The sequence below is a fragment of the Cupressus sempervirens genome, chromosome 1 (assembly GCF_028749045.1).
Source record: "Cupressus sempervirens isolate cs-2001-9-10 chromosome 1, ASM2874904v1, whole genome shotgun sequence".
Lineage (NCBI taxonomy): Eukaryota > Viridiplantae > Streptophyta > Pinopsida > Cupressales > Cupressaceae > Cupressus > Cupressus sempervirens.
The window spans coordinates 142,616,674-142,643,987 of NC_143118.1; positions in this window are offsets into that span (position 1 = coordinate 142,616,674).

The window sequence follows — 27,314 nt, forward strand, 5'->3', positions numbered from 1 at the left end:
TCAAGTGTGCCTAGATATAATGGTAGCATTTTTGAAGAGCTATAGGGGAGGTGAAATATGGAGTAAGAAATAGTGTCACTTGCATTGAATATTGCTTATCGAATTGAGGCTACTACAATGCCTTTGGGGTTTAGTGGGTCACTATCTAGTCGCTTGCCATAGAATTAGATCATGCCCTCATACAAGACCTTTGTTTTAAATTTGTTTTACCTATTCCATCTCCACCTATCAAGAATAGGTATTATGGTTTACGTGGTTCTTGTTTCTTCTTCATGAGAACATCTTTCACAAGGGCTTGTTATTCTTCATTTAATTATCATTATTGTTTATAGTATTCTTCAGTATTAAGAAAGAATGGATGAGATTTTTCTATGAATGGTAGAGTTGTATTAAATTTTGTTTGTTTCATTTTCCTTACATGCATAATGTCACCAATAGTGGTCTAGTTAGGTGTGCATTATGGTATGTCCAGCTTCATATTTAAATATTGGGCATTTGTCAATATTTTGATCTATTGTAGCTTCATCTATGTTGCTCTATTTGTCATCAACTTGAGCATTGGACCTTCTTTCTATATCCATGATTTGTGTTTTGTATGTGTTGTATACTATGTACTAAGAGTTGTGGCCAACCAACAATGTCTTCTCATTATGCTTGAATGGTACCTAAAATATGACTTTTTCTCTACAATAGCTTTCATGGTCAATATGGGGATTGTATTTCATTTAACATATGATATATGGTTCATGTTTCTTTTATATGGTTTTTCAGAATTTGTAGTAGTATGCAGTGTACTCAGCCAATGATAGTTTTTTGAATGCCTAATCATGTTGTATGTATTTGTCAATTGCAAATGGACACATGATATTTTCAGAATTGTCATGTGCTTTTAGGGATTTTTAGCATAAAGGTTTAAGTTTTTGATAGTGTAATGTTGATGAAAATAGTTCTTCTTGAACATTTGTGTAGTGGAAATGACAAGGCAATTCACACAACTTTGTCAAGCAGATATTTCTTGATAGTTGAGCAAAGTATTCTCTAGTTTTCTTATGTATTGTGTTTTGATATCATAGGCATGTGTAGACTACTTTCGTATCTATGAAAATGAAACATGCATGGTCCTATCTTGATTTTTCATATATGAGCAATAGTATGATGCTACAACATATGCATCTAGAATGATTTGTGTGTCTGTGTTTGCATACCATAGAGATAGCACTTTCTTTGTGAATGCATTTGTCCAAATTTAATTTGGATGTCTCTTTAGTAGTAAAATTTTTCTTGTTAATGTAGATTGTAGCATTGTAACATAATTTTCTTCATTCATCTCAATTTTGTTCAAGAAATCGATAAATATGATCTCATTTGTATTGTGTTCATTTTCTAGTTTTGCAAAGAATGTTTTTTTTTCTTTAATTTTTTCATATGCATTGTCCAATGGCTCTAGAATTGTACTTCTTTTAACTAGGGGTAATAGAAATCCAAATCGATAGTTCTCTTATATTTTTTGCAAGTTCTTTTGTGGTGATGTGTTTGTACCTTTGCCAATGTTTGGTCAAGGAGCACGCTAAGTCACATGAGATGTACTTGTCTAAAAAAAATTGATGTTTTTATTATCACAATTGCCATAGATTGGTGCATTTCTTACCCATAATAGAAAATGCACATGTTAATTTCCTCTATTTAGAAGTTCTATGATAAAGGAATAGTTAATGACTTTTTCAAGGAGCACTTTTCTTTTATCGTCAACTTCTGAAATGCATTTACCCAATGGAAAAAGTAAGGACTAGAAAGAACTAGATTTTTCCTAATGTTGAAGTCTAAATCTTTTTCTCCTATGGTTTCAATTTTCTTATGTTGTTGTTTCTTAGATATAGCTTCTAATGCTTTGCATAGTGGCTACCACTAATGTTCAACACTAGTCAATGTTAGAAAGAAAGTTGGTGGGCCCCATTGTCTAATCATTAAAATATGTTCTTTTGAGTATTTTCCAAGTAATCTGGTGATGTGCAGATACATTTTAATATTCTAAATTCTAGTGATGATCTTAATATATTTTCCAAGTTTTGTAGGTCCATGAACATTTTTGGACAACAATTTTTTCCCTCTAAGTTCATCTTTTCTTATACAGACCCATGCTAGTGATGATATTTGTTGAATAATGACCTTAATAGCTTTGAAAAAATATTTGTTATATGAGTTGCAAAATAATAGTCTAGTGCATGAGCTCCCATTTTGTAATTTTGTGGTATAATAGCGTACTTGTAATGTCAGTTGGACATAGAAATCCATAAAATAACATTGAGAAATTCATTTCTTCTAAATGTGTCCTACAAAATGCCCAAAGGATTCATTCCTTTAGAAGGTTCCATTTTAATAATGGTTGATTTAAGATCCCTAATTGGTTGTGCATCATTAAACTAATGAACAATTGATTTAGTGATTAGCTCTTCATCAATATCTAAAGTATCAATTTTTGTTTCCATATATATATTAGTGTTTGAAGAAAGGCTTCCCAGTCCTAGTTTATGCAGACATTTTCACTCTCATACAATGGAGTTCTTAATAAACTTGTCAATGCCTTCATGACACAAGATGGTCTTGCATTTCCTTGTGCATATACATTTTCATATTCTAATTTTCATTTTAGTTTAACTGTAATAGTTTTGCTATCATTTATTTCTCTAGGCAATGCATGGTGCACTTTGTCAATGTCTCTAGGTAAATTGATGATTGTTCCTATTAAGCCAAATTGTGATCTTTTAAATCCTGATTGCTTGATCTATGCAAAATTTATACACAAATACACAAGTCTTTCTTTTGTTAATGTTTGCGATTGTACCATTTTTATTCATGGGTTATGTTTGATGTTCCAATGCACAACTAGACAAGGCATTTTGTCTACTAGTATGGATTTTAGGCACTATTTGTAAATCAGTTGCCCAACTTGTAGTTTCTTTTTGATAGTTGTACTAGATAGCAATGAAAAAGCATCAATACATGTGTTGTCTCTATTTTGTATATTAATTTGAAATTGTAAAGTTTCACAAAAGTTGCATGCATAGGGTGGGGTGTCATTTATTGTTGTCAAATATCTATTTATTGATGTTTGAATTATGTTCTTAGAAAATTATTGTTTTCTATGTGTATGTTTCTATAAGAGGCCCTTGTTCTTAGGTTCTTGTTCTTTTGTGCTATTGTATATTATTTTCTTGAGGCATCTTAGTGAGCATTGAGTCCTCCTATTTGTACAACTAAATGGTGTTGTTTCAGTGTTGCTTTTAGTATCTAATTTTAGTGTCATTACCTCACACATAGGGTGTGTATTTTCCTCAACGACATGATATTGTTGCATATTTAGCTCACTTGCTACTGACCTATGTTTTCCTCTTTGACTAATTTCATTGTCCTTGGGTCCTTTCTTTTTCCTATCACATATTTTATCCTTTAGTCTTTTCATTGAGCATTGTTTTTTTATGTTTGTAGTAGTAGAAGAGCTCGTTCCAACTTTTGTATCTTCTACAAGGTACAATATCTATGCACTGGGTTGTTTCATGATGTCCTAAGATCAGCTCTTATTTTTTATTAGTATCTTCTTTCAATTTCATTAGTTAAGAGAGAGTGTGAGGATTTTGGTCAACTAGATGATATTGTTGCATGTTAAGGTCATTTGCTTTTGCCATTGTCAATTTCTTGTTGTTTAGGAAAAATGTTACTATAGGTACTAGTGAAATAAATTAACTCTAAGTGAGATTCAACAAGGTTTCTAAGTAATTGATATCAATTATGTCAATAGATTTGTAATTTTTAGACATGTAATAAGCAATAAGTAACTAGGAGTTGAAAAGACTATTTCTTATAGAAACTTTAGAGGAAAAAGACAATATCTATACACAATTTGCATAAATTTTATTTTCTTAAATTGAATTTTGCAGACATGGAAATTTATCACTCACCTATTCAATCAAGCTATGAGGTTGTTTGGATGTATGTAGTGTGAGGTTGACAACACTATTGGCGTACCCAAGCACACATTAAAAGACAAAGATAAGAAATTGGTAAAATTATGTCATTATATTAAATCCAAATGTAGGTTATTTCTATAGAGTAAAATAAATAAATAAAATAATAAAGTATATATATATTATATTTTTTATATGCAAAGTATTAGGAAATAATAAGTGAAGTAGTGGAAGAAAAACATAACAATTATTGGTAATCTTAAATCTTTGAGAGATAAGAATCTGATAATTAGTGTTCAAAATAAACTAAAACATGACAGTAATAATAGATAGGGATTTCTAGCAAGATGTTATTTAAAGATTGCACAAAAGTAGGAACCTTCTCTTTGTTTTGTTTTATTATTTCCCTTTTTGTAATTTTCTAGAGGTAATACATAGTTTTGGATTGCTCAATGACTAAATAAACTGTGACTAAATGAATCTTCAAAAAAGAACAAAGAATTTAGAGTTCTTTGTAAAACTCAATTGAAAAATATATGTAACCAATATTATTTCCATCCTTTTCTCTTAAACATTTCCAAACTAGATAAAAATGAACAATAGTTGTCAAAACAAATTCAAATTAGTATTTAATGTTTCCAATATAGAAATTTCATTTCAAAGAAGGGACATTAAATTTTTGACTCTTTCTACTTGGAAAAAGAATCATGTTGTAAAAAAAAATAGTTGTAAATCAATGTCTTTTAATAAATTTCAGTTCAGTAAATTACATAGTTACATCCCCTTACAAGATGGGTTGTGACAGGATAGGGGACAAGTTTTTGAGATGGGGGGAATAGAGGGGCCTTGATTTGGGGATGATGGGGGGATGGCGGTCGGGGATGGGGGGATGGTGGGAGGAATAGGGGTGCATATACTATACATATGGTACTTAAAATGCTAGTTATGGAAACATGTACTATAATTATACAATATAACTTGATATAATCATATAAAATGTAAAAAACAATAAACTTAAACAATAAAAAATTGAACATTGAACATTGCATTGAAGTTTTGAACTAGAACATCATGATTCATGACCAAATGGAAAAAAAAATGAACATTGACATTGAACATTGGCAAATATTAGTCTATATATTAGTCTTTAGATCAATAGTATGAGTATCTAGATTCTACTATCTAAAAGTAATCAATGATCATATGATTCATAACTCATTAGTCATGACATAAAAGATGATTACAATAAGTACTATGGGCCATGCATCATGATATCAAAATAAGTATACAAGTCCCCCTACATCCATAATAGAGGAGACTCCACCACGTCCCCCCTGCACCAACATAGGAGATATGGCATCATCTTAGAGAGGTCTCACCATCTCGAGAAAAGGTGGTACTCTAAGTGGTGCTTCCCAAAACATTGAGATGTCATCCCTTGTCTTGGGAACATCCCCATCTCTGAGAAGGCCTATTTTTTTTTGGGGGGGAGATATGTTTCTATGTTAAATTGGTAAATTATTATCGCTCAATCCCTATGAGTAGAACTCCTATGGTGGACATTAATTTATAAAACATAGAAATATGCATTTTGTGTTCTCTTTATAACTGGAGAATTTCTCTTTAACTTATGTCATATGAAATGATGTCCCACTATCTATATACCAAACACACTATGAGGTTGAGATAACCATACAAGATATGAGTATAAACTCATCATCCATTCTACTAGAGATTTCTTGTGTACTTATTAAAGCTTGCATAATTCTCTTTTTTCTCTTCTTCACTTTTGGGAAATCACTAACATAGTGACCATGCTCATGACAACTAAAGCACTTGATCTTAGGCACATCCTTCTTCCTTCTTCTTCTTCTTCTTCTTCTTCTTCTTCTCACTTTGTGAATTAAATCCTTTTTTGGACCCCTTCTTTTGTTTCCTTTTTCCCACTAGGGAACTATTTTCCTAATCCACCTCACTTTTTTTACTCTTGTTGGCTTTAGTGACAAGACTTAGTCTAAACTCCTCCTTAGAGAAGTCACTCCATAGTTGATCCCAACTTGGTAAGGTGTCTCATCTATTGAAAAATTGAGCAAAGACAGACCACTTCTTAGTAAACCCATTTAGGGCTATTCTCACTAGCTCATCATAACTGGGACTATATCCATCAGCTGTTATCTCATCCTTGACAAGTATAATCCTAGTGAGGTAACTTGTGATGTCTTCTCCCTAGTTCATCTAAGTATTCATCAACTTATCTATGAGAATCATCTTCCTATTAGTAGTAGCATTCTAGTATATATTCAAAATGACATCCCACATCTTCTTCATTGTATCCATCTCTAAGATATGTGGAAAAATATGATCCTCAACACCATCAAGTATTATCCTCCTGACCTTGGCATCATCATTCTTGTATGCTACAACTTGTGCCACATCTATAGGTATAGCTACAAAACTTATAATATAATCCTCGATACCATTGTATTCCAAAAACAAAGAAAGATTGGTCTTCCAGACACCAAAGTTTAAAGTATCATCCAATCTATCCTAACCTCTCAAACCAATTAAAGCCAACTCAAGGGATAAAAGAAATAATAAATCTAAAGAGATCAATATTTTAAACCCTTAATTTATTTATGATGCAAGAGCATCCTAGTTTTCCTTGCAATCTTGCACTTTTTCTCTTTTTGCTAGTGTCTATTGAGTTCTTAGTTGCTGTCAAGTTCCTTTGGTTTCCAAGCAAACTCTTTGGATGCCAAGTATTTATTAGTTTTTGCTTAGTTCCTTTGGTTTCCAAATGGATTTTTTGGATGCCGAGTGAATCCTTTGGTTGTCAAGTTCCTTTGGTTGTTGAGCATTGGAGAATGCCAAGTTTGTAGTTATTGTTGAGTCATTCCTTTGGATGTAGAGCTCGTGTGGATGCTGAGTGCCAGTTTTCATTAATGAGTCGTATATTTCTGGTTCTAGTTTTGGCCAACTCTACTTGCATTTAATTTATGTTGGGAAGCTAATATTTGTAAAGATTTGACTTGTGGCCTTTCTATGTTCTAGAATCTTCTATAAGCCTCTTTGATCCAATATTTGTTCAATTTCTTCAATCTGCTTCTTAGGATAATAATCAGGTACAACAACTTCATCATCTAACTCATGATACTTATACAGATCAGCAATATTGAATATAGGAGATATATCCATGTCCTCAAGTAACTCAACTTGATAAGCATTACCACTGTCAAATTTCTTCAAGATCTTACAAGGTACAAATTTCTTCATCTTCAACTTATTGTATGTTCCAATTGGGAATCTTCCTTTCTTCAGATGAACCATCACTTCATCACCAACTTGAAAATCATGGTGTCTTCTAGACTAATCAGCATTCTCCTTATACTTCTGATTACTTTGTTCCAACCTCAACTTCACTTCCTTATGTGAAGACTCCATAAAATTAGAAAAATATTCTCCTGTAGCACTTCTCTTTTCTTCACCAGCAACATCTCTCAAATTTGATACACCTTTAGGATGCATTCCAGTAACAATCTCAAAAGGTGTCTTCCCTGTACTCCTATTCACAGAATTATTATATACAAATTCAGCTTATGTCAATACCATTTTCCAATTACTTGGCTTATTCCCAACCAAACATCTTAGAAAATTACCCAAGCTTCTATTCACAACTTCTATCTATTCATCTATTTGTGGATGGAATGTAGAACTAAATTTCAGCTCAGTACCCATCTTCTTCCATAAGGTCTTCCAAAAATAACCAACAAACTTACTATCTCTATTAGAAATAATGCTTCTTGGTAATCCATGCAATCTCACAATCTCTTTAAAGAAAAGTTCAGCAACATGCTTAGCATTTGATGTCTTCTTACATGGTATGAAATGAGTCATCTTAGAAAATTTGTAAGAAGACATCAGATGCTGAGCATGTTGCTAAAATTTTCTTTAAAGAGATTGTGAGATTGCATGGATTACCAAAAAATAATTATTGACCACAACATGTAAGGATGTTTAGAAATTTGTAAAGAGTTGTGGAGTTTTCCAAGTTGCAAAAGGGGTGAGTCAAAATACTAGTTTGTATTCACCTATTACTATTCCTGAGAAACCTTTGACTGACATCAATATGGATTTTGTTCTTGGATTTTCTAAGATAGTGAAAGGGTATGATTCTATATTTTTTGTAGTGAACAATTTTTCTAAGATGGCTTATTTCATACCATGTAAGAAGACATCAAATGTTGAGCATGTTGCTGAACTTTTCTTTAAAGAGATTGTGAGATTGCATGGATTACCAAGAAGCATTATTTCTAATAGAGATAGTAAGTTTTTTGGTTATTTTTGGAAGACCTTGTGGAAGAAGATGGGTACTGAGATAAAGTTTAGTTTCAACATTCCATCCATAGATAGATGGATAGACAGGGGTTATGAATAGATGCTTGGGTAATTTGCTAAGATGTTTAGTTGGGAATAAGCCAAGTAATTGGGAGATGGTATTGGAAAAAGTTGAATTTTCATATAATAATTCTATGAATAGGAGTATAGGGAAGACACCTTTTGAGATTGTTATTGGAATGCATCCTAGAGGTATATCAGATTTGAGAGATGTTGTTGGTGAAGAAAAGAGAAGCACTATGAGAGAAGAATTTGCTAATTATATGGAATCTTTACATAAGGAAGTGAAGTTGAGGTTGGAGCAAAGTCATTAGAAGTATAAGGAAAATGTTGATCAGTCTAGATGACACCATGATTTTCAAGTTGGTGATGAAGTGATAGTTCATTTGAAGAAAGGAAGATTCCCAGTTGGAACATACAGTAAGCTGAAGATGAAGAAATTTGGAACTTGTAAGATCTTGAAGAAATTTGACAGTGGTAATGCTTATCAAGTTGAGTTACCTAAGGACATGGATGTATCTCCTATATTCAATATTTCTGATCTATATAAGTATCATGAGTTAGATGATGAAGTTGTTGTACCTGATGATTATCCTAAGAAGTAGAGTGAATAAATTGAACAAATATTGGATTAAAGAGTTGGTAAAAGTACAAGAGTAAAAGACTATTATGAATATTGTGTGAAGTGGAAGAATAGACTAGTTGAAGATGCTACATGGATTTCTCAATTTGAGTTAGATTTAGCTTAGGTTGGGACACTTGAATGATTCAAGAGAATCATTTCTCCAACTATCTAATGTAGGAGCATCCTAGGTTTCCTTGCAATCCTACACTTGTGATCTTTCTTCTAGTGTCTACTGAGTTCTTAGTTGTTGCCAAGTACCTTTGGTTTTCGAGCGAACTCTTTGGATGTCAAGTATTTCTTCATTGTTGCTGAGTTCCTTTGGTTTCCAAATGGATTCTTTAGATTTTGAGTGAATCGTTTGGTTGGCAAGTGATTTCCTTTGGTTGCCAAGCATTGGAGAATTCCAAGTTCATAGTTGCTACCGAGTGATTCCTTTTGATGCTGAGCTCATGTGGATGTCAAGTGCCAATTTTCATTTTCCTTAAATGTTGGGAAACTAATATTTATAAAGAGCTGACTTGTGGCATTTCTATGTTCTAGAATCTTTTTTAAGACATTTTTGCAATTATATATAGAGTGTTTAGGCTTACAGTTAGGCAAGTTTTGGAAAGGGAAATAAGAAGAATTTGGGGAGTAGAACTAAAAGTGTGAATTTGCAATTGGATCATTGAATGTGAATATATTTGTAATTGGTAATAACCTAGATGGCCTTAAATCTGGGCATGCATGAAGATGTTTTAATGAATCAATAAAAGTATTTATCTCTTCTTCCTCCTTTGGTTTCTTTTCCTTGTGTTTGCTTCCATTGCGTTAACTCTTGTAGGGTGTTTGGATAGCTAGGTGAGCCTTTGGCCCTAGTTACTCCTCCCTTTTCCTACATCAATTTCCTAGGAAAAAAAATTTCTACCCTCAACGCTACACTAAAACCATGTGAAAATTATTATTGTAATCATTGATTATTAATCTCCTATCTTTGATGATTATTTAACTAGTGAAAATTACTTCACAACTAGTTTTGAAAAATAACACAATTACAAATTCTCCAATAAAATATAGAAATAAATAAGAAACATAATGAACACAATATTTTTGGGAAAATCATCCCTAGAAAAATCTTTAAGGGAAAACGTGTTCTACGAAGGAGGAATTGTATTAAACTTTGGCAAATCAAGAGATACAAAATTCCTTGCCTCTTACTAGCAGAACTTTAACAATCTTCTAGTTTCTCCAATTGATATTCCCACTGCTATCCCTAATGTTATCCCTACACCCTTGATAACAAAAAATAATTTTTTCTATCACAAAAAATACTTTAAAAACTTATATTTGTTAAGCCTAAAGGAAATTATCTATTAGTGCAAAATACATAGTCATTTACTAGATGGTGTTGGTCATTCATCACTGTGACTGAGCCACTATAGAGGTATATCTATTAAGTAGAGAAGTGAATATGTTCAGTATGTGTCAGGGTAGATATAATTGTCAAGTGCACATAAGATTCACCAATAATTTTATCAGTTGTTGAGTGATTCATGAGACTACATGCACTGAAAAATCCAAAAGGTAGAATTAGTTATGGTTAAGTCAAGTTTATGTTGAGGGACAACATGAAAGAACAAGAAGAGTTGAGTGTCTGAAGCAATATGAGCTGACTAGCACAACCTTTGTATTTGTGTTTGGAATGGCACAAACTCAAATTCCAACCATTTTGACAAGTTGGAAGCATGTTTATGTGAACAAGAAATCAATCATGGAGGTAATTACACTTGTTATTGCAAATCATTAACCCCTATGTTATATGATTAGCCAAATAGAAAAATAAAAAGTTCACATGGAAAAAAGAATAAATCCTAATAGTTTATCAAGATCTATTTGATTTGTGAGGTGATTATAAAATAAGGGTTTAAGCCAACATTTGAAGTTGTTAAAGTTGTTAGAGAGAGGATTGTGCAGTTGAAAATGAATCAGAGGTTTAAGGACTAAGGAAATCGAGTAGTGTAGAGAGGAGATAAATTATATCTATCAAATTGCAATGATTTCATATTGGAAAGAAAAGATATATCATCAAAAATCAAGTGCAAACTAAAGGATCATGGTATTGATTGCATTCTAACTATTGTATTGTGTGAATCTCTTAACAGAGTGGTCCCAATAGGCCTATTGTAAATCTCCTAATAGAGTGCTCACTTTGTTATGATGTAAAAATACTTTAATCAAGGTAAACTTAACATTATTGTAAGATCTTAGTAGTACAAATCCCTCATAGGGTGGATCATCATAAGCTATCAAACTTTGTAGCCCTAACAGGCACACTTTATTACTGCACTAGTGAAGATTTTGTGGGTTTCATCCCCACTGCAGTTTTACCTTCACCTTGGAGGTTTTATGCATTAAAATATTTGATTTCATGTATTGATCTATTTAATATATGTAATATTACTCATATTATTAGATATTACATCCAATATCACATGTTGTTACATGGTGTTGCATAGTTAAGGTTATGGCAAAGATGTGTGGTGAGTTAAGTTTGAATGTGATTCATGTTTGAAGTCATAAAAGTTTTATAGATCTTGATTCAACCCCCACTCTCAATATCTCAATTTCCCTATTATATTTTCAAAAATATTCTCCAAATTCCCCCATGACCCCCTTATATACTACTCCTATTGGAAAACCAAAGGGCAAGATTGATTCTCAAATGACGATTGAGATTAAAAATAACCTAATAACCAAGAAAAAAATTGGTTACAAGGTGTCACTAGGGAAATAAAAAAATTCATTAAATAATTTTCACCACCTCAAAAAATATTGTTTTAGAAACAATTATTTACTATTGTTTAGAAAATGGTCAAACAACTATCGAAGCTAACTAAATAATACAAGCATTGTCAGAGAGCATCTTTGCAATTTCATTGACAGAAAAATTACACTATTAATATCATTTTTTAAGGTGAATAGCTCCATATTTTATAATAAAATTGTTTTGATATAGTGACAACTATTTCCCCTTGTACCTAATGAGTAACTTCTTCATTGAAGTAGCCCAGAAAGAAGTATGTATTGGGAAACATCATCTTTTCCTATTCTAGAGTCAACTTCACTTGAAGTGAATCCACTATTGAAATTCTTCACCAATTTCCTCTCCATAAACCAAATCAAGTAAATATGTTAAATCTTTCTCAGCAACTTTCATGCATGTTGAATCAATATTCACCCCATTACAACACCATTTCAAAAGTAGATCTAGAACTTGGCTACCTTCTTTGTAGATGTGTGAGATACAATACAATTCAAATGTATATAAAAATCTCCAAGTTCTCATCAAAACATATTGGATTATCTAGTTGAAATTGTTTTGATTGGTACTTGCATAGATAATAGTTGAATAGTCATCTTCTACAAGAATTTTAGGAAACTTAATCTTCTTTTCTAATAATAATCCATTGAGTAAGCCTGATGCAGGAGCATCCAGAGGTGTAAGGGCAATCTTGTATCACCCAAAAAAAAATGAACTTAGACTTAGTTTTTGTTTCATGTCTTTACATTTTTGGATACCCATTTGGGTCAAATAAAGGCTCCAACTCTCACAGTTCAACTATCAGTACGCTAGAAAATCTTGAAAAAATAGGAGCATACAATTTGGCCATCATTTTAGTGACCTAGAAGGTGTGAATTGGCCAGATGAATGTAATTATGATTTAGAGAATTCCAAAAAAAGAATCAGGTCAAAAGGCCCCACGGTTTGAAAGTTATTGCAGTTTTTTGGGTTTTGGAGACCTAAGAATGCTTCAAAGTCAGGTTTGGAGAATTAAATGACCTCAAAAAGGGTCGAAAAATGGGGGACAAGAAAAGATTTTTCATAGGGCTATAGAGAACTTCGAGAGCTTTCCAAAAATGTAAATGGTTCGTCAATCGGAGCTACGGTTCAAAAGTTATGCCTCCCGAAAGTTTGGTTACCTTTTCTGGATTCTTCTAGATTTGCACCGACTTCTAACGTAGCTTCTAGAACCTTCTATTTTGTCGGTGGATGCCTACTAGCACTTTCTAGAATTTACTCCTAGTCCTTAACCCTCTGGGGTCTATTTAAGGAGATTTCTAGCATTGTAAAAAGTAGTTCGGAGTGGAGTTTGAGAGGAGGTACTGAACGGAGAAATTATCTCCAAATTTATGCTATTGTAAGCCCTTAGGGCATGTTTTGAAGTTTATTTTCCTATACTATTTGTACTAGCTTATTTTATCAGTTAATATAATTTTCCTTTTTTGTTTTTCCATTTTGTTCTTGGGTCGTGTTCCCATCAAGTGGTATCAGAGCAGGTTTTCCTGAGTGTGTAGACAGAGCACCGACTGTGAGGTAGTTTGCACCAGGACTGTGTGGTTGTGGGTTCAAGTTAGAAGATTCCTCCATGAAGAGAGCATGGCAGAAGGGCCAGAGCTATTAATCTTGAGGAGGTTAGAGCCCTCCAGAGGTAGGTACAAGCATTGCAAGAGGAGCTTCGTAGAGGAGAAAATGTTGCTGCAGGTGACCACAGTGAGGATGACAATGAAGAAGAAGTAATGGGACCAGAAGAGGAAGTTGACGGGGAAGTTCTGAATCCTGTAGAGGAAAGGCTTTTTAGGGCCATTACTAAGTTTGGGAAAAGACCTACAATTGAAGTGGGTGTATTTTCAGGAAATCTGAAACCAGATGAGTTGATCGATTGGATCAATGAACTGGAAGAATACTTTGAGTATGAGGATATCAGGGACCTAGATAGGGTTAAGTTTGCAAAGGCCAAACTGAAAGGCCATGCCAAAATCTGGTGGCAAGAGGTTCAATTGGAAATAAATAGAATAGGAAAGGAGAAGATCACAAGATTGGATCGCATGGTGGACAAATTGAAGAAGTTGTTCATTCCTATGGACTATGAGCTTGATTTGTTTAAGAAGATGCATGGGTTAAAGAAAGCAGGAAGATTAGTCCAAGAATATACAGAGGAATTTTATCAACTCTTGATTAGAGTGGGACATGCAGAAGCAAATAAGGAGAAGGTTGCTCGTTATATCAGTGGGTTGCGACCTAGCATCCAGGAGGAATTAAGTCTGGTAAGAATGACCAGCGTTGAAGAGGCATACCAGTTTGCCCTACGAATTGAAGAGAAGTTGAATAGAAGGTTTGAAGGAAGATAAAGAGGGTGTAGTCAAGGAGGAAGGGGAAGCGGTAGATCATCTGGAGGCCGCAATGAAACCCAAAAGAAAAATGAAGATGTGGGTACTAGCAGGAGCCAGAGGAATGAGGGTTTCAACCACTCCCATGACCAAGACTTTGGAAACTAGAGAGGAAGAGGTAGAGGATGTGGAAAAGGAAGAGGAGGATTCCATGGTACCTATTTCCATTGCAATGAAGAAGGTCATCGTGCCTTTGAATGCCCTCAATGACAAGGAAGGACAGATAGGAGAGCTGAGGGCCAAGCTAGGGTTGCTCATGTGGATGAGGATGCATAATCATCACATTTAGAGGATGTAGAAAGAGGAGAGACCTTGGTAAATGAAAGAGTCCTACTAAGTGGTGAGATTGAACCAGGACAATGGAGGAGTTTGTTCCATACCAGATGCAAGTGTGAGGATAAATGTTGTGACGTGATCATTGATGGTGGTAGCACTGATAACTTGGTATCAGAAGAGATGGTCTCTAAGCTGAAGCTCAAGAGGGAGAAACATCCACAACCCTATCGGATTTCTTGGGTAAAAGATGAGCATAAGGTCCTGGTAAGTGAACAATGTGTAGTAAAATTCAAAATTGGGAGTTACCATGGTGAAGTTCTCTGTGATGTTATTTCGATGGGTGTTTGCCATCTATTGTTGGGTAGACCATGGCAGTTTGATAGACATGCAGTGCATGATGGCCATGCAAACACATACTCTCTGACAAAGGATGGAGTTCACCACAAATTGAAGCCCATGAAAAAGGAAGGTGAAAATGTATGTAGCAGTGCTAGGATTTGTCTTGTTGATGGAAGGAAGTTTTTAGATGGCATGAAACATAAACATATGTGCTATGCTTTGAATCCTAGGAAAGATAAAGAAAACAGTAGTGAAATGCCACTTGAAGTTTCAGATTTACTAGGGGAATTTGGAGATATTATCTCTGATAATGTTCCAGATGGATTGCCACCAATAAGGCAAATCAGTCATCAGATAGATCTAATTCCAAGAGCTAGTTTTCCTAACAAGGCTACTCACAGGATGACTCCTACTGAAATAGAGGAGCTAAATAGATAGGTTTAGGAGTTGTTGAGGAAGGGCTTGATTCGAGAGAGCCTGAGTCCATGTGCAGTACCTGCAATACTCGCACCAAAGAAGGATGGAGAATGGAGGATGTGTATAGATTCTCAAGCTATAAATAGGATCACCATCAAGTACCGGTTTCCTTTGCCAATGATGGATGATATTATGGATTGCTTGAGTGGAGTTCAGTACTTCACAAAGATAGATCTGAAGAGTGGTTATCATCAGATACAGATTCGAGAAGGAGATGAGTGGAAAATAGCCTTCAAGACCAAGGAGGGTCTTTATGAGTGGTTAGTCATGCCCTTTGGATTGATGAACACCCCAAGCACCTTCATGTGGCTCATGAATGAGGTACTTAAGAAGTTCTTGCAAAAATTTGTTATTGTCTATTTCGATGATATCTTAATTTTTAGCAAGATTTTAGAAGAACATTTACTGCATGTTCGTAGTGTCCTTGAAAGGCTAAGGGAAGAGAAACTGTTAATTAATCTGAAGAAGTGTGTCTTTGCAAAAAGGGAGTTAGTCTATTTGGGGTTTGTTATATCACCTGAAGGTCTCAAAATGGATCCAGAGAAGGTAAAAGCCATCTTGGAATGGCCTACTCCAAGGTTTGCTACTGAGGTAAGATCATTTCATGGTCTGGTTAGTTTTTACAGGAAGTTTATTAAGAATTTTAGTGGCATATGTGCACCCCTAACTGATACAATAAGAGGGGATAGAAAAGAGTTCAAATGGACTGCAGCAGCTGCGAGAAGTTTTGAATTGATAAAGAAGAAGGTAACAGAACAGTCTGTGTTGGCACTTCAAAATTTTTGAAAGGTTTTCTAGGTGGATTGTGATGCTAGTGGTAGCGCTATTGGGGCTGTATTAAGCTAAGAAGGTAAGCCTATTGCATATTTTAGTGAAAAATTGAATGATGCAAAGAAGAAGTATTCTGTTTATGATCAAGAGTTCTATGCAATAGTTCAGGCCTTAAAGAAATGGAGGCATTATTTATTGCCAAAGGAATTTGTTTTGTATACTGATCATCAGGCATTATAGTACCTAAATAGTTAAGGTAAATTGAATCAGAGGCATATGAAGTGGGTAGAGTTCTTGCAAAGCTATACATTTGAGTTGAAGCATAGAAGTGGAAAATCTAACAGGGTTGCAGATGCACTAAGTAGGAGACAGTTGTTGCTTACAACAATGCAGGTTGAAGTAGTTTGGTTTGATGAACTCAAGAATTTGTACCCCGAGGATCCTGATTTTGTTGAAGCATGGAAAGCTTGTAAAGAACCTGTTGCTATAGATAGAACCAAGTGGTTAGACTATTTGATTCAAGATGGCATGTTGTTCAAGGGTAGTCAATTGTGCATTCCAAGGAGTTCCATGAGGGAAAATCTGATTAAGGAGAAACACAGTGGAGGGATGGCAGGACATTTTGGTCGAGATAAGACCATTTCCATTCTTAGAGAACATTATTTTTGGCCTCAAATTACACAGGATGTGAAGAAGTTTGTACAGAGTTGCCAGGTTTGTCAAGTTGCCAAGGGGTTTAGTCAAAATACTGGCCTATATCAGCCATTGCCTATTCCATCAAGGCCATGGGAGGACATAAGTATGGATTTTTTTCTTGGATTACCAAGGACACAAAGGGGTAATGACTCAGTATTCGTGGTGGTTGATAGGTTCTCAAAAATGGCACATTTCATTCCATGCCACAAAACTTATGATGCTGTCCATATTGCAGACTTGTTTTTCAAAGAGGTGGTAAGACTACATGGTCTTCCAAGGAGTATAGTTTCTGACAGAGATACTAAATTTGTGAGGTATTTCTGGAGGACATTGTGGAAAAAGTTGAGAACAAACTTGAAATTTAGTTCCATGCATCACCCACAAACTGACGACCAAACAAAAGTGGTAAACAGAAGTCTGGGCAATTTGCTGAGATGTTTAGTTGGGGATAAGCCCAAGGGATGGGATTTGATTCTACCACAAGCAGAGTTTTCTTACAATAACTCTATAAATAGGAGTACTGGAAAATCACCATTCCAAATTGTATATGGGAATAGCCCAAGGACTGCACTAGAATTGAGGAAGATAAAGCAAGGGGAGAGGACAAGTGCTAAAGTGGAAGAATTTGCTAAACATATCAAGCGTCTACATCAGGAGGTTTAGGAACACATTACCAAGATGAATCAAGAGTATAAAGCTAGGTCTGATCAAAGGAGAAGACATAAGGAATTCCGAGTAGGAGATCTAGTCATGGTGCACTTACGAAAAGAAAGATTTCCAATCGGTGCTTACAACAAGCTGAAAATGAAGAAATTTGGCCCTTGCAAAATTTTGAAGAAACATGACTTAAGAAATGCATATGAAGTGGAGCTACTAGACGGTATTCACATTTCTCCCATTTTCAACATTCCAGATTTAACAGAGTATCATGATGATGGTGCAGATGAGGAGCTAGAGTTAGAGCCATGTCCAATTCCTACTTCTAAGAAGGAGGAGATAGAAGACATTCTAGATCATCGTGTGGGTAGGAGTACCAGAAACAGGCAGTATGAAGAGTATTTGGTCAAATGGAAAGGATGGCCGATCGAGGACTCAACTTGGATTTCAGCAGCTGAGGTTTCCCATTTGGGATTTCCTCTACCATCCATAAAGTGACAGGGTCACTTTTCAATCTACCCTGGGTGTCTGATGCAGGAGCATCCACAGGTGTAAGGGCAATCCTGTATCACCCAAAAAAAAAGTACTTAGACTTAGTTTCTGTTTCATGTCTTTACATTTTTGGATACCCATATGGGTCAAATAAAGGTTCCAACTCTCACAGTTCAACTATCAGTATGCTAGAAAATCCCAAAAAAATAGGAGCATGCAATTTGGCCATCATTTTGGTGACCTAGAAGGTGTGAATTGGCCAGATGAATGTAATTATGATTTAGAGCATTCCAGAAAAAGAATCAGGTCAAAAGGCCCCACGGTTTGAAAGTTATTGCAGTTTTTTGGGTTTTGGAGACCTCCTAAGAATGCTTCAAAGTCAGGTTTGGGGCATTAAATGACCTCAAAAAGGGTCAAAAAATGGGGGATGAGTGAAGCTTGTTCATAGGGCTATAGAGCACTTCAAGAGCTTTCCAAAAATGTAAACGGTTCGTCAATCGGAGCTACGGTTCAAAAGTTATGCCTCCTGAAAGTTTGGTTACCATTTTTGGATTCTTCTAGATTTGCACCGACTTCTAACATAGCTTTTGGAACCTTCTATTTTTTCAGTGGATGCCTACTAGCACTTTCTAGAATGTACTCCTAGTCCTTAACCCTCTGGGGTCTATTTAAGGAGATTTCTGGCATTGTAAAAAGTAGTTCGGAGTGGAGTTTGAGAGGAGTTAATTATCTCCAGATTTATGCTATTGTAAGCCCTTAGGGCATGTTTTGAAGTTTATTTTCCTATACTATTTGTACTAGCTTATTTTCTCAGTTAATATAATTTCCCTTTTCTGTTGTTCCATTCTGTTCTTGGGTCGTGTTCCCATCAAAGCCACAAGCATCTACAAGGTTATTGTTGCACACAAGAAGTGGTAGACATTAAATAAATTCAATAATCATAATCCATTCATTTCTTAAGAAAATACCACAACATAAATTTCTAGGGCTACCTTTGGAAGATCCAACAAAATTGATCTTTGATATTTCCCGCAACTCCCTCTTCACATTGTTGCATGCGATAGCTTGTACTACTAACATTTATTCATGCATTACAATACATTTTCACATAATATATATCAAAATATTTTTGAAGTGTGTGACTTTATAATACACTCCAATATATGGATTAAACTTACTTTTAAAATCTTATATTACTTATTGTTGTCGAAGTTCATTAGATGATGTTAAATATTTTCAATTCTATACAAAAAAATAAATTCAATGTCCATTATTTCAATAGACATTTCATTAAAGATTTGTTTAATGGCTCATTTAAAAATAAATCTACCAAATTTTATATCAAGGACTTTGCTAACTAATAATCAATATATTTGTTTATGATATTGTGTCAATAATTTAATAAGATACTTACAAATTCAATTATAACCTTCTTATCAAATGTACAAAACATTCTATATAATTACAACCAACATGCCTATTACACCTCATGTCAAATTTCCTTATAATGCAAGTGCTAGATAATAATAGATTATAATAGCTCAATAATTTAATATTTTGTATCAGGAAGTTTACTAGTAGTCATTAAAGATAACTTTATGTATCTATAAATCCTAAAATAGCACACCATATTTTCACAAAACTATTATTCTCTAGATGTATTTGAGCTAACTTCTTAGAGCTATTCTTATGGATTATAGGTTGTAACAATGCTCCTATAAATAGGGTTGGTAGTCTAGAGAAGGAGCTAGAAGAGAAAGCTAAAGCTAGGCAAATTTTGGGAGAAAATTGTAGCAAAATCTCAAACCACATTACATTGTATGAGGAAGGGCTTAGCAAAATTCTAAGGAAGAGTTATGGTAGTATTGCCTAGGTAGAAGCAAGAAGTTGAGTCTCAAATCCACAAAAGTTTGCAGATTGAGATCATGTTCTTTTAGAAACAGTCACCATTTTGTTAAAAATGGGCACCCGTATTAGGCTTCGATGCCTGATCCAAATTTCAAAAAATGGGCACCCATTTTTTATTTTCAAAAAATGGGTGCCCATTTTTGAAAAAAATATCTTTTTTTTGAATTTTTGAAAAATGGGCACTAGTTTTTAAAAATAAGAAATGGGTACCTGTTTTTCAAAAATCAGGTGCCCTTTTAAAAAATAATAATTTTTAGTTTTTTTGGATTTAAAATGTGTTTTAAACATCGACTTTACTTTTTCAAAATGGGCACCCATTTTTTACATTTCAAATAACATGTGCCCATTTCTTACAACTTGGGCTAAGATTTTTTTCTGCGACCTCAAATTTTGGTTTGAGACAGGCTTGGTGAGACCAAGCCTATGCCTTGACCTCTTATGATTTGGCTAAGGCATTCAACTAATAAATTTAGGCATTGCCATAAATTTTAGTAGGTCTTCCCAATCAATTTTTTAGGAAACAAAAACTCATTAGAGTTCTCACCATCTTGATTTCATAAATATAAATTTTATAGTGTTATGATTTATTTACTATTTTTGCATTATCTTTTAATTAAAGGTGGTACCTAAATGTAAAATAGAGAGGTTCACTAAAATTTTAAAATATATTTTTATTTTGTGGTTTTTCTAAAATTAATTTATATTTTATCAATCTGCATACAATTCTTTTGAAGTTATTAAAGAAAAGAAATTTTGAAAAAAGTGAAATTTTGATCAAATTATGGTGTTTGTACATGAGAGGTTTTAAAATTTACCTTTATAGCCAATTAAAAATTAATAATAAGAAAATTATTCAATAAAAAATAAAGGAGAAATATGTTCATCAATCTTTGGTGTGTTAGTTAACTTCCATTAAAGGATTTACAAAAAATCATAAATATTCGTGTCAAGTTATGATTTTTGTACACTAGTGTGGTATGGTCCTAAAATATGCATTTTGAAAAAGTATTTTTTAAAGATCCATATCAAAAGTAAAAACTATCATATTGGTATACATACAAATAAATTATGTACTCAAAAAGTAGACTCCAAGCACTAAAATTTTACTTTTGAAGTTTTTTATATTCAATCTCTAAATGCCTCAAATTTTGACATCAATTGGCAAGAAAATTCAAAATCAAGAAAACAATGTCGACTTTTTCCCCAAAAGTAAGATCCAACTTCTTCCACTTACCCACATCCTCTTTGAAAAAGATCAAGGACTTCACTAGGAAGATTTACATGGAGGGGATTGAACTGAGAGTAGATCTGGACAACAATATCAAAGAGTCGACTGTCAAAGATGGTCTTGGAAAAAGAACCAGGGTAAGCCTTAACAATGAATTTTTTGCCTCTTCCAAAGCCATTAAGAAGGTGAAAGACACCATGGAGGAGGTAACAATAATAGGGAATCCAAGGGTCTTGCCTAATTTTTTGTCCTTTGATGTTTGGGTGATCTATTGTGTCTCTTAGTATTTTTTGGTTTTGTTGGTCTCGTATGTCTAACAATTGCTAGGTGGGTCATTGGTTTTGTTGGTTTTTGTTAATATTTTGTAGGTCCCATAAAATAAAATGTATTGACTATATATTTAAGAGTTATTATCACTTTCTTAATCATAATAAACAAAATTTATTCATAACTAATAAGAATTAAAAGAGACATATTTCTATGGAGACATGCCTCTCAAATGGCATATATAAATGCATTGAGAATATTATTTGGAGACACATAAATTACAAGCAGTGTTAATACATTTACATCCACCAAGAAACTCAACATGGTATTAGAGCAGGTTTGAAAATATGGTTACAAATTTTTGGTCATTAAAAAAAACGTGGTTACAAAATTTTGGATATTTGAAAGATTGTTGCAAAAAGTGAGAAGTAGATGAAAATAGACACAAAATTATACAATTGAAATACACAAGAGGTGTGTGTCTCAAGTAATAAAAGGCCAAAGAGTACACAACTATGAATCATTTCAAAGATGAGCCATAATGTGGAGAGGTGTGAGATTCCATTGACGATGCTGAGTGATGGTTAGATGGTGTTGCAGAGTGGTTGAATGTTGGAGTGAAACTCTCAATTGATGACTATTCTCAATAATATTAATTTGTATGTGACCTAGGATTCTCAATTTTGATCTTCTTTATGAATGTGTTGGTGTAGTTTTAGTCCCCTAGTTTTGAACTCTTATTTATTTTCAAGTCAAGTCTAAAAAAGACAAGGTTCATGTCTAAGCGATAACTAGGATGCTCTCTCTCTCTCTCTCTCTCTCTCTCTCTCTCTCTCTCTCTCTCTCTCTCTCTCTCTCTCTCTCTCTCTCTCTCTCTCTCTCTCTCTCTCTCTCTCTCTCTCTCTCTCTCTCTCTCACACACACACACACACACACACACACACATCATCCCCCCCACCCCCCATGCCCCCCCACCCCACCCCACCATATTCAAAGCTATCCAAGTGGTAAATCAATGTAGTATTAGTCAGCTAGGTGATTCTAGGTGGGTGGGTAAGTATAAATAATATCCCTAAGATGAGGAGAAATTTATATGTTCGATAAACTCTACTATACATTCAATGGATTATTTTTCTAAGAAAAGTCATAATTGGAGAAGGATCACATAAACACAATAGGATATGGAAACAAGAAGAGAAATGCCAAAGTCAATAAAGTTCATCTCTATATCTAAAGGAATAGAAATTAAGTTCACATGAATCAAGCTCAAAGTCATGGGAGTATATTGGAAGCAAGTTCATTAGAATTGAATGTAGAAGAAGCTTTGAAACTCTCAGTAATGGTGAAGAACCATGGTCAAGGTGGAAAGATGAACATTGAAAGGTCAATGGAGAATGAATGAATGTCATATACATAGACTATTGTCATATTATATTTTCCTACATCAAGAAATTTCTATGGCCATAGGTCATAGTGATCATCACCAAGCACAAGAGATAAAACTTGGTTACAATGATGAGCAATGAGAAATGGATAAATGAATAAGCTATCACCATAGATCATAGAAATTAGGCTCATTGCCAAGCATAAGAGACAAAATTTGGTTATAGTAATGAGCTATGAGAGATTTCCATCACCACAACTTCAGTGATCATTGACATGTTAAATGAGAAAAACTTAGTTGCATTGATGGACGATGAAGTTATTGGCATAGGTCATAGTGATGTAAAGATCAAGTTCATGGTATACAAAAGAGAGAGTATCACTATATCCAATAACAATGAGCCTATTAGAGGACAGATTAAGTAGTAAGATGTTGTATGGATGAAGGATGATCAAGATGTCATGGATTTGTATGATATCACTATAGCATATAGAGATTGGGTTAATCACTATGCAGAGAAGGCTCACTTTTGATATGGCAATGAGTAATAAATGAAGTTTCTCATTATAACTTATGGTGATCATCAAGAGCTAGGAAGTTGAGGATTTAACTATGGAGATGACTAATGAGGTTGTTGATAATAGCTATGGTGATGGGTATATGAAGCCATATATGAAGTTTTTTTTTGTATGCTATGGGTAATAGCACAAACTCAAGTCATAATTCTATAGAAGTCAATTCTATGGAATGAGACCTTTCTAGAAATGGGTACCTGATTTTAACAAATAAAGTACCCATTATGGTTCAACCACCTGATCCATATTCAAAAAATTTGGTAACTAATTTTTGAATATGGATTGGGTGCTCGAAGTGCATTTTAAAAATTGGATACCCAATTTTAGAAATTAGGTACCTAGTTATGAAAAACTACAAAACTTGCTTTTTTGGGGGGTTTTGGTCAATTTTATTGAGTGAAAAATGAGAGCCCAATTTTAGCATAGAAACAGGAACCCATTTTTGGATTTCTACTAACCCCTTGTTGCTCTTTTTTGGTGTACCAGGTATTTTACTTTGTTTTCTACTATTTTCTTTCAATTTTTTTAGTTTTACACTTTATAATTCCATCAATTTATTATTTTTTTAACTTTTAATATGTAAAATTGTAAATTTCCATTGTTAATAGTTTAATCTTTAGATTATTGTATCTATTCATTTAAATAGTTTCATATATGTTCATTTTAATTTTTTTTGTAGATGTTCACAGAAAAATTATTATTTTAGATGTTTCAATGTATTTAATAAAAATTAAAATGTTGAATGATTAGATAGATGTAAATTAGATTGTTTAAACATGTAATTACATTGATCTTTTATATTTATTTCAACTAAATAGTAATTAATTATAAATTAGTTTGTAAACCATATAATAAAGAAAGTAAAACTAACCATATTCCTAAGTCTAACCTCAACCTAACCATAATTGTACAATAATTTAATATAAATCCTAAACATAAAACTAAGTATTTAATTTTCTCCCTTACCTTAAAACCATAATTTTAACTCTAAACCCTAGATTCATGTAGCTCTAATCGTAAGCTCAACTTTTTAATCCTAAATCTCTAATCCTAAACAATCATACATAACCATTTATCCTTAACACAACCTTAGCCTTAATTATGACATTTAGACATAGATGAGCTCTTAATCTATTTGTGATTTTTAATAAGTAATGTTCCAGGGTCCAAATCAAATATAATTTTAAATCACCTACTCCAAATTATCTAGACCATCATATCTATTTATCATTTCATTACTTAGATAAAATTTACAACAATTTTTTTAATAATTTTATGAACACATATTTTTAATAAAGCTACACACTAACCATAAATATAGTATTTAATCTTGATGTAAAATCTCACTCTCACCATAATTCTAAGCCTAACCTTAACACTGATTAAAATTGTAACCAAATTATATAATTAAAATTGAGAAACCTAACCCTAATCATTAATAAACTTAATCCTAAATGTTAAAGCCTAATTCTAATTGTAACTTCTAATCTTAAACCCAACACTTGATCCATAGACAGGTAACAATAACAATAGGTCCATAGTGGAAAGTAATCTTAATCCTAGGTTTGAAAATATTATTTAATGATTTTAAATTGGGTTGAAAAAATATTGAAATCTTAAATGATAAACTATAAAATAGTGCTTCAAGAAAAACTTATTTTTTACACTTATAATCTAATTATATTAATTTGTTAATATTTCTCTTGATAATATTATTTTATGATTTGTATTCTTTTAATTTCTCCACACAGTATATGTAGGACTTAAGTTTTCACTATAATTTATGTAGATAATACATTTCAATTGATATGGATTTTATTTTTAGATGTTCGTTTGATTCTTTCAGCATGAGGTTTCTTCACATTGGACATGTTTTTTTACTATTTAATACATAATTGACTAAAACTATATTTAGAATAAGGCAAGAGCCTACAACACAATGGTAAATTGTGATCACTAGAAAGACCTTTGAAACCATTACTTTTGGGACCACCTTCTTCTTTTGTCCATTAATAGTTCCAACAATTCCTTATAGAAAAGGGCACTAAATCTTACCACCATGGACACCTCTATTCAATTCTTGAAACATCACCTAGTTGAGAAGGGAAAATAATTTCACCTCCTTTTGTTTTCTACATATCACTTGATAGTTCTTTAACATCTAAACCTCATGAGAAACCCTTTTGAATAGTTTAATTCATAGAGCACATGTCATTTCCTTTGGTTTACTAAGGTCCAATAGGACTACAAAAAATGTGGCAATGATTTTTTTCACATGCATTGTATGTATTACTAGGTCATTTCCAAAAATCAACACTTTTAATACTATTCTCCAAAATCACCCCTAAGAAAAACATTTTTTTTTTTGTCTTATATGAGTAATCCTAATCAACATATCCATATGATGGCACCTTAAGTGTAGAGTTTCACTATTGGAATGGAAAGGAAAATTAATAATTCTACTTGGCCCATGATATATTGTAACATAGTGAAGGTTTTATATGTGTGTGTGTGTGTGTGTGTGTGTGTGTGTGTGTGTGTGTAACCTTCACTATATTACAATAATGATTAAATTGGTTTCTATAGTCCCATTATTAATTCCCAAGGTACTGATCAACCTGGTGAGCCACTTGGGATTATTAAACTTTAGCCTTACAAAAATGATAATTCCCTTCTCATGGGGTAATTTTTTTTTTTTTTTTTTATAAAGTCATGTTTTCCATAATAATAAACAAAATGAAATTGTCATTTCTATCTTTACATTACCAATGCATACTACCCTTCCACTTTTGGATATGGTCACTAAGGCAAATAAAATGTCATAATAATTTCCTCTTCCATTTAGTGGTATCACCATATCAACTCCACTCTTGAGTAATGATATTGATCACTGGATCTAGATTTCTAAGATGGTATGCCATTCTTTCTTAGTCCATGTTGTTTCTTATGACTATTTTTGCAACCCTTTTTCTAGGAAATTTCAACTCCCATTACCTTTTGGTATATATGGAAAATGAAAATATCTTTATATTTTATTATTATTTATGTGATTGGTCTTAACCATTTTCTAAAACAGTAATTATGTGTGATATTATACACATAGAATTAGCAATAATAATATAATTTCATTCAAGATGAACACACTTAGCATTAAGGAAAATCCTACATTTTAACCCCAAAAGAGTAGCCCTAGTCATAATGGTAATCCTAAATCTTATATTTTGTGCCTCAATCATAATGCTAATTAATCTACCCTAATTGTAAATGGATAGCCCTAAATCCTAACCTAAACCACAATCTTATTTATAATATGTTCAATCCTAATTGTTTTAATATTGAATCTTAATTATAAAAATTTGCTAAGGCATAATCATAAACATATTTATATAAGATATTTTTAGAATTCACATTTAGGTTGATTTATTAATATATTTTTTTGGAGTGTTATTTTATGATTAGGCTTAAATTTGGTATAATTTTCAATTGGCCTTAACATTAAAATTTACTTAAGTGTTTAACTTTATTTATTTAATTGATATGGTTTTAATGATCTATGCATTTATATAATTGATATTTTAGATTTATTTTATTAAATAGTATTTTTTGTGATTTTCTATGTTGTTTAATCATATATGTAGATTATATTTGATGGACCCACCCCCACCCCTTTCCCCACTACCACCTTCACCCTTTCCATCTCCAACTCCACCTCCATGACCACCTAGTCCTCCTCTAGCACCTATGGTGGATGATCTGAGGGAGAGCATGAGGCACAACCTTCCTGACCTCATGCATGATATTCAAACTATTAAATGTGAGGCCTTCCCCCCCCCCCCGCCCTCACATACTTCACCTTGTAGATAGTATGTAAGGTAATGTTCACTTTATCAATTATCTGGATTGTGATATCAATAGCTTTAGATTATGGAGGAAAACCATGCATGCCTTTTATTCTAATGGCCTATCCTATAGAGAGTTCCATAAGCTCAAAATAAATAAATGAAATTTTACAAGATATTTTATAAACCATAAGAAAAGTCTTGAGATTAGCAAG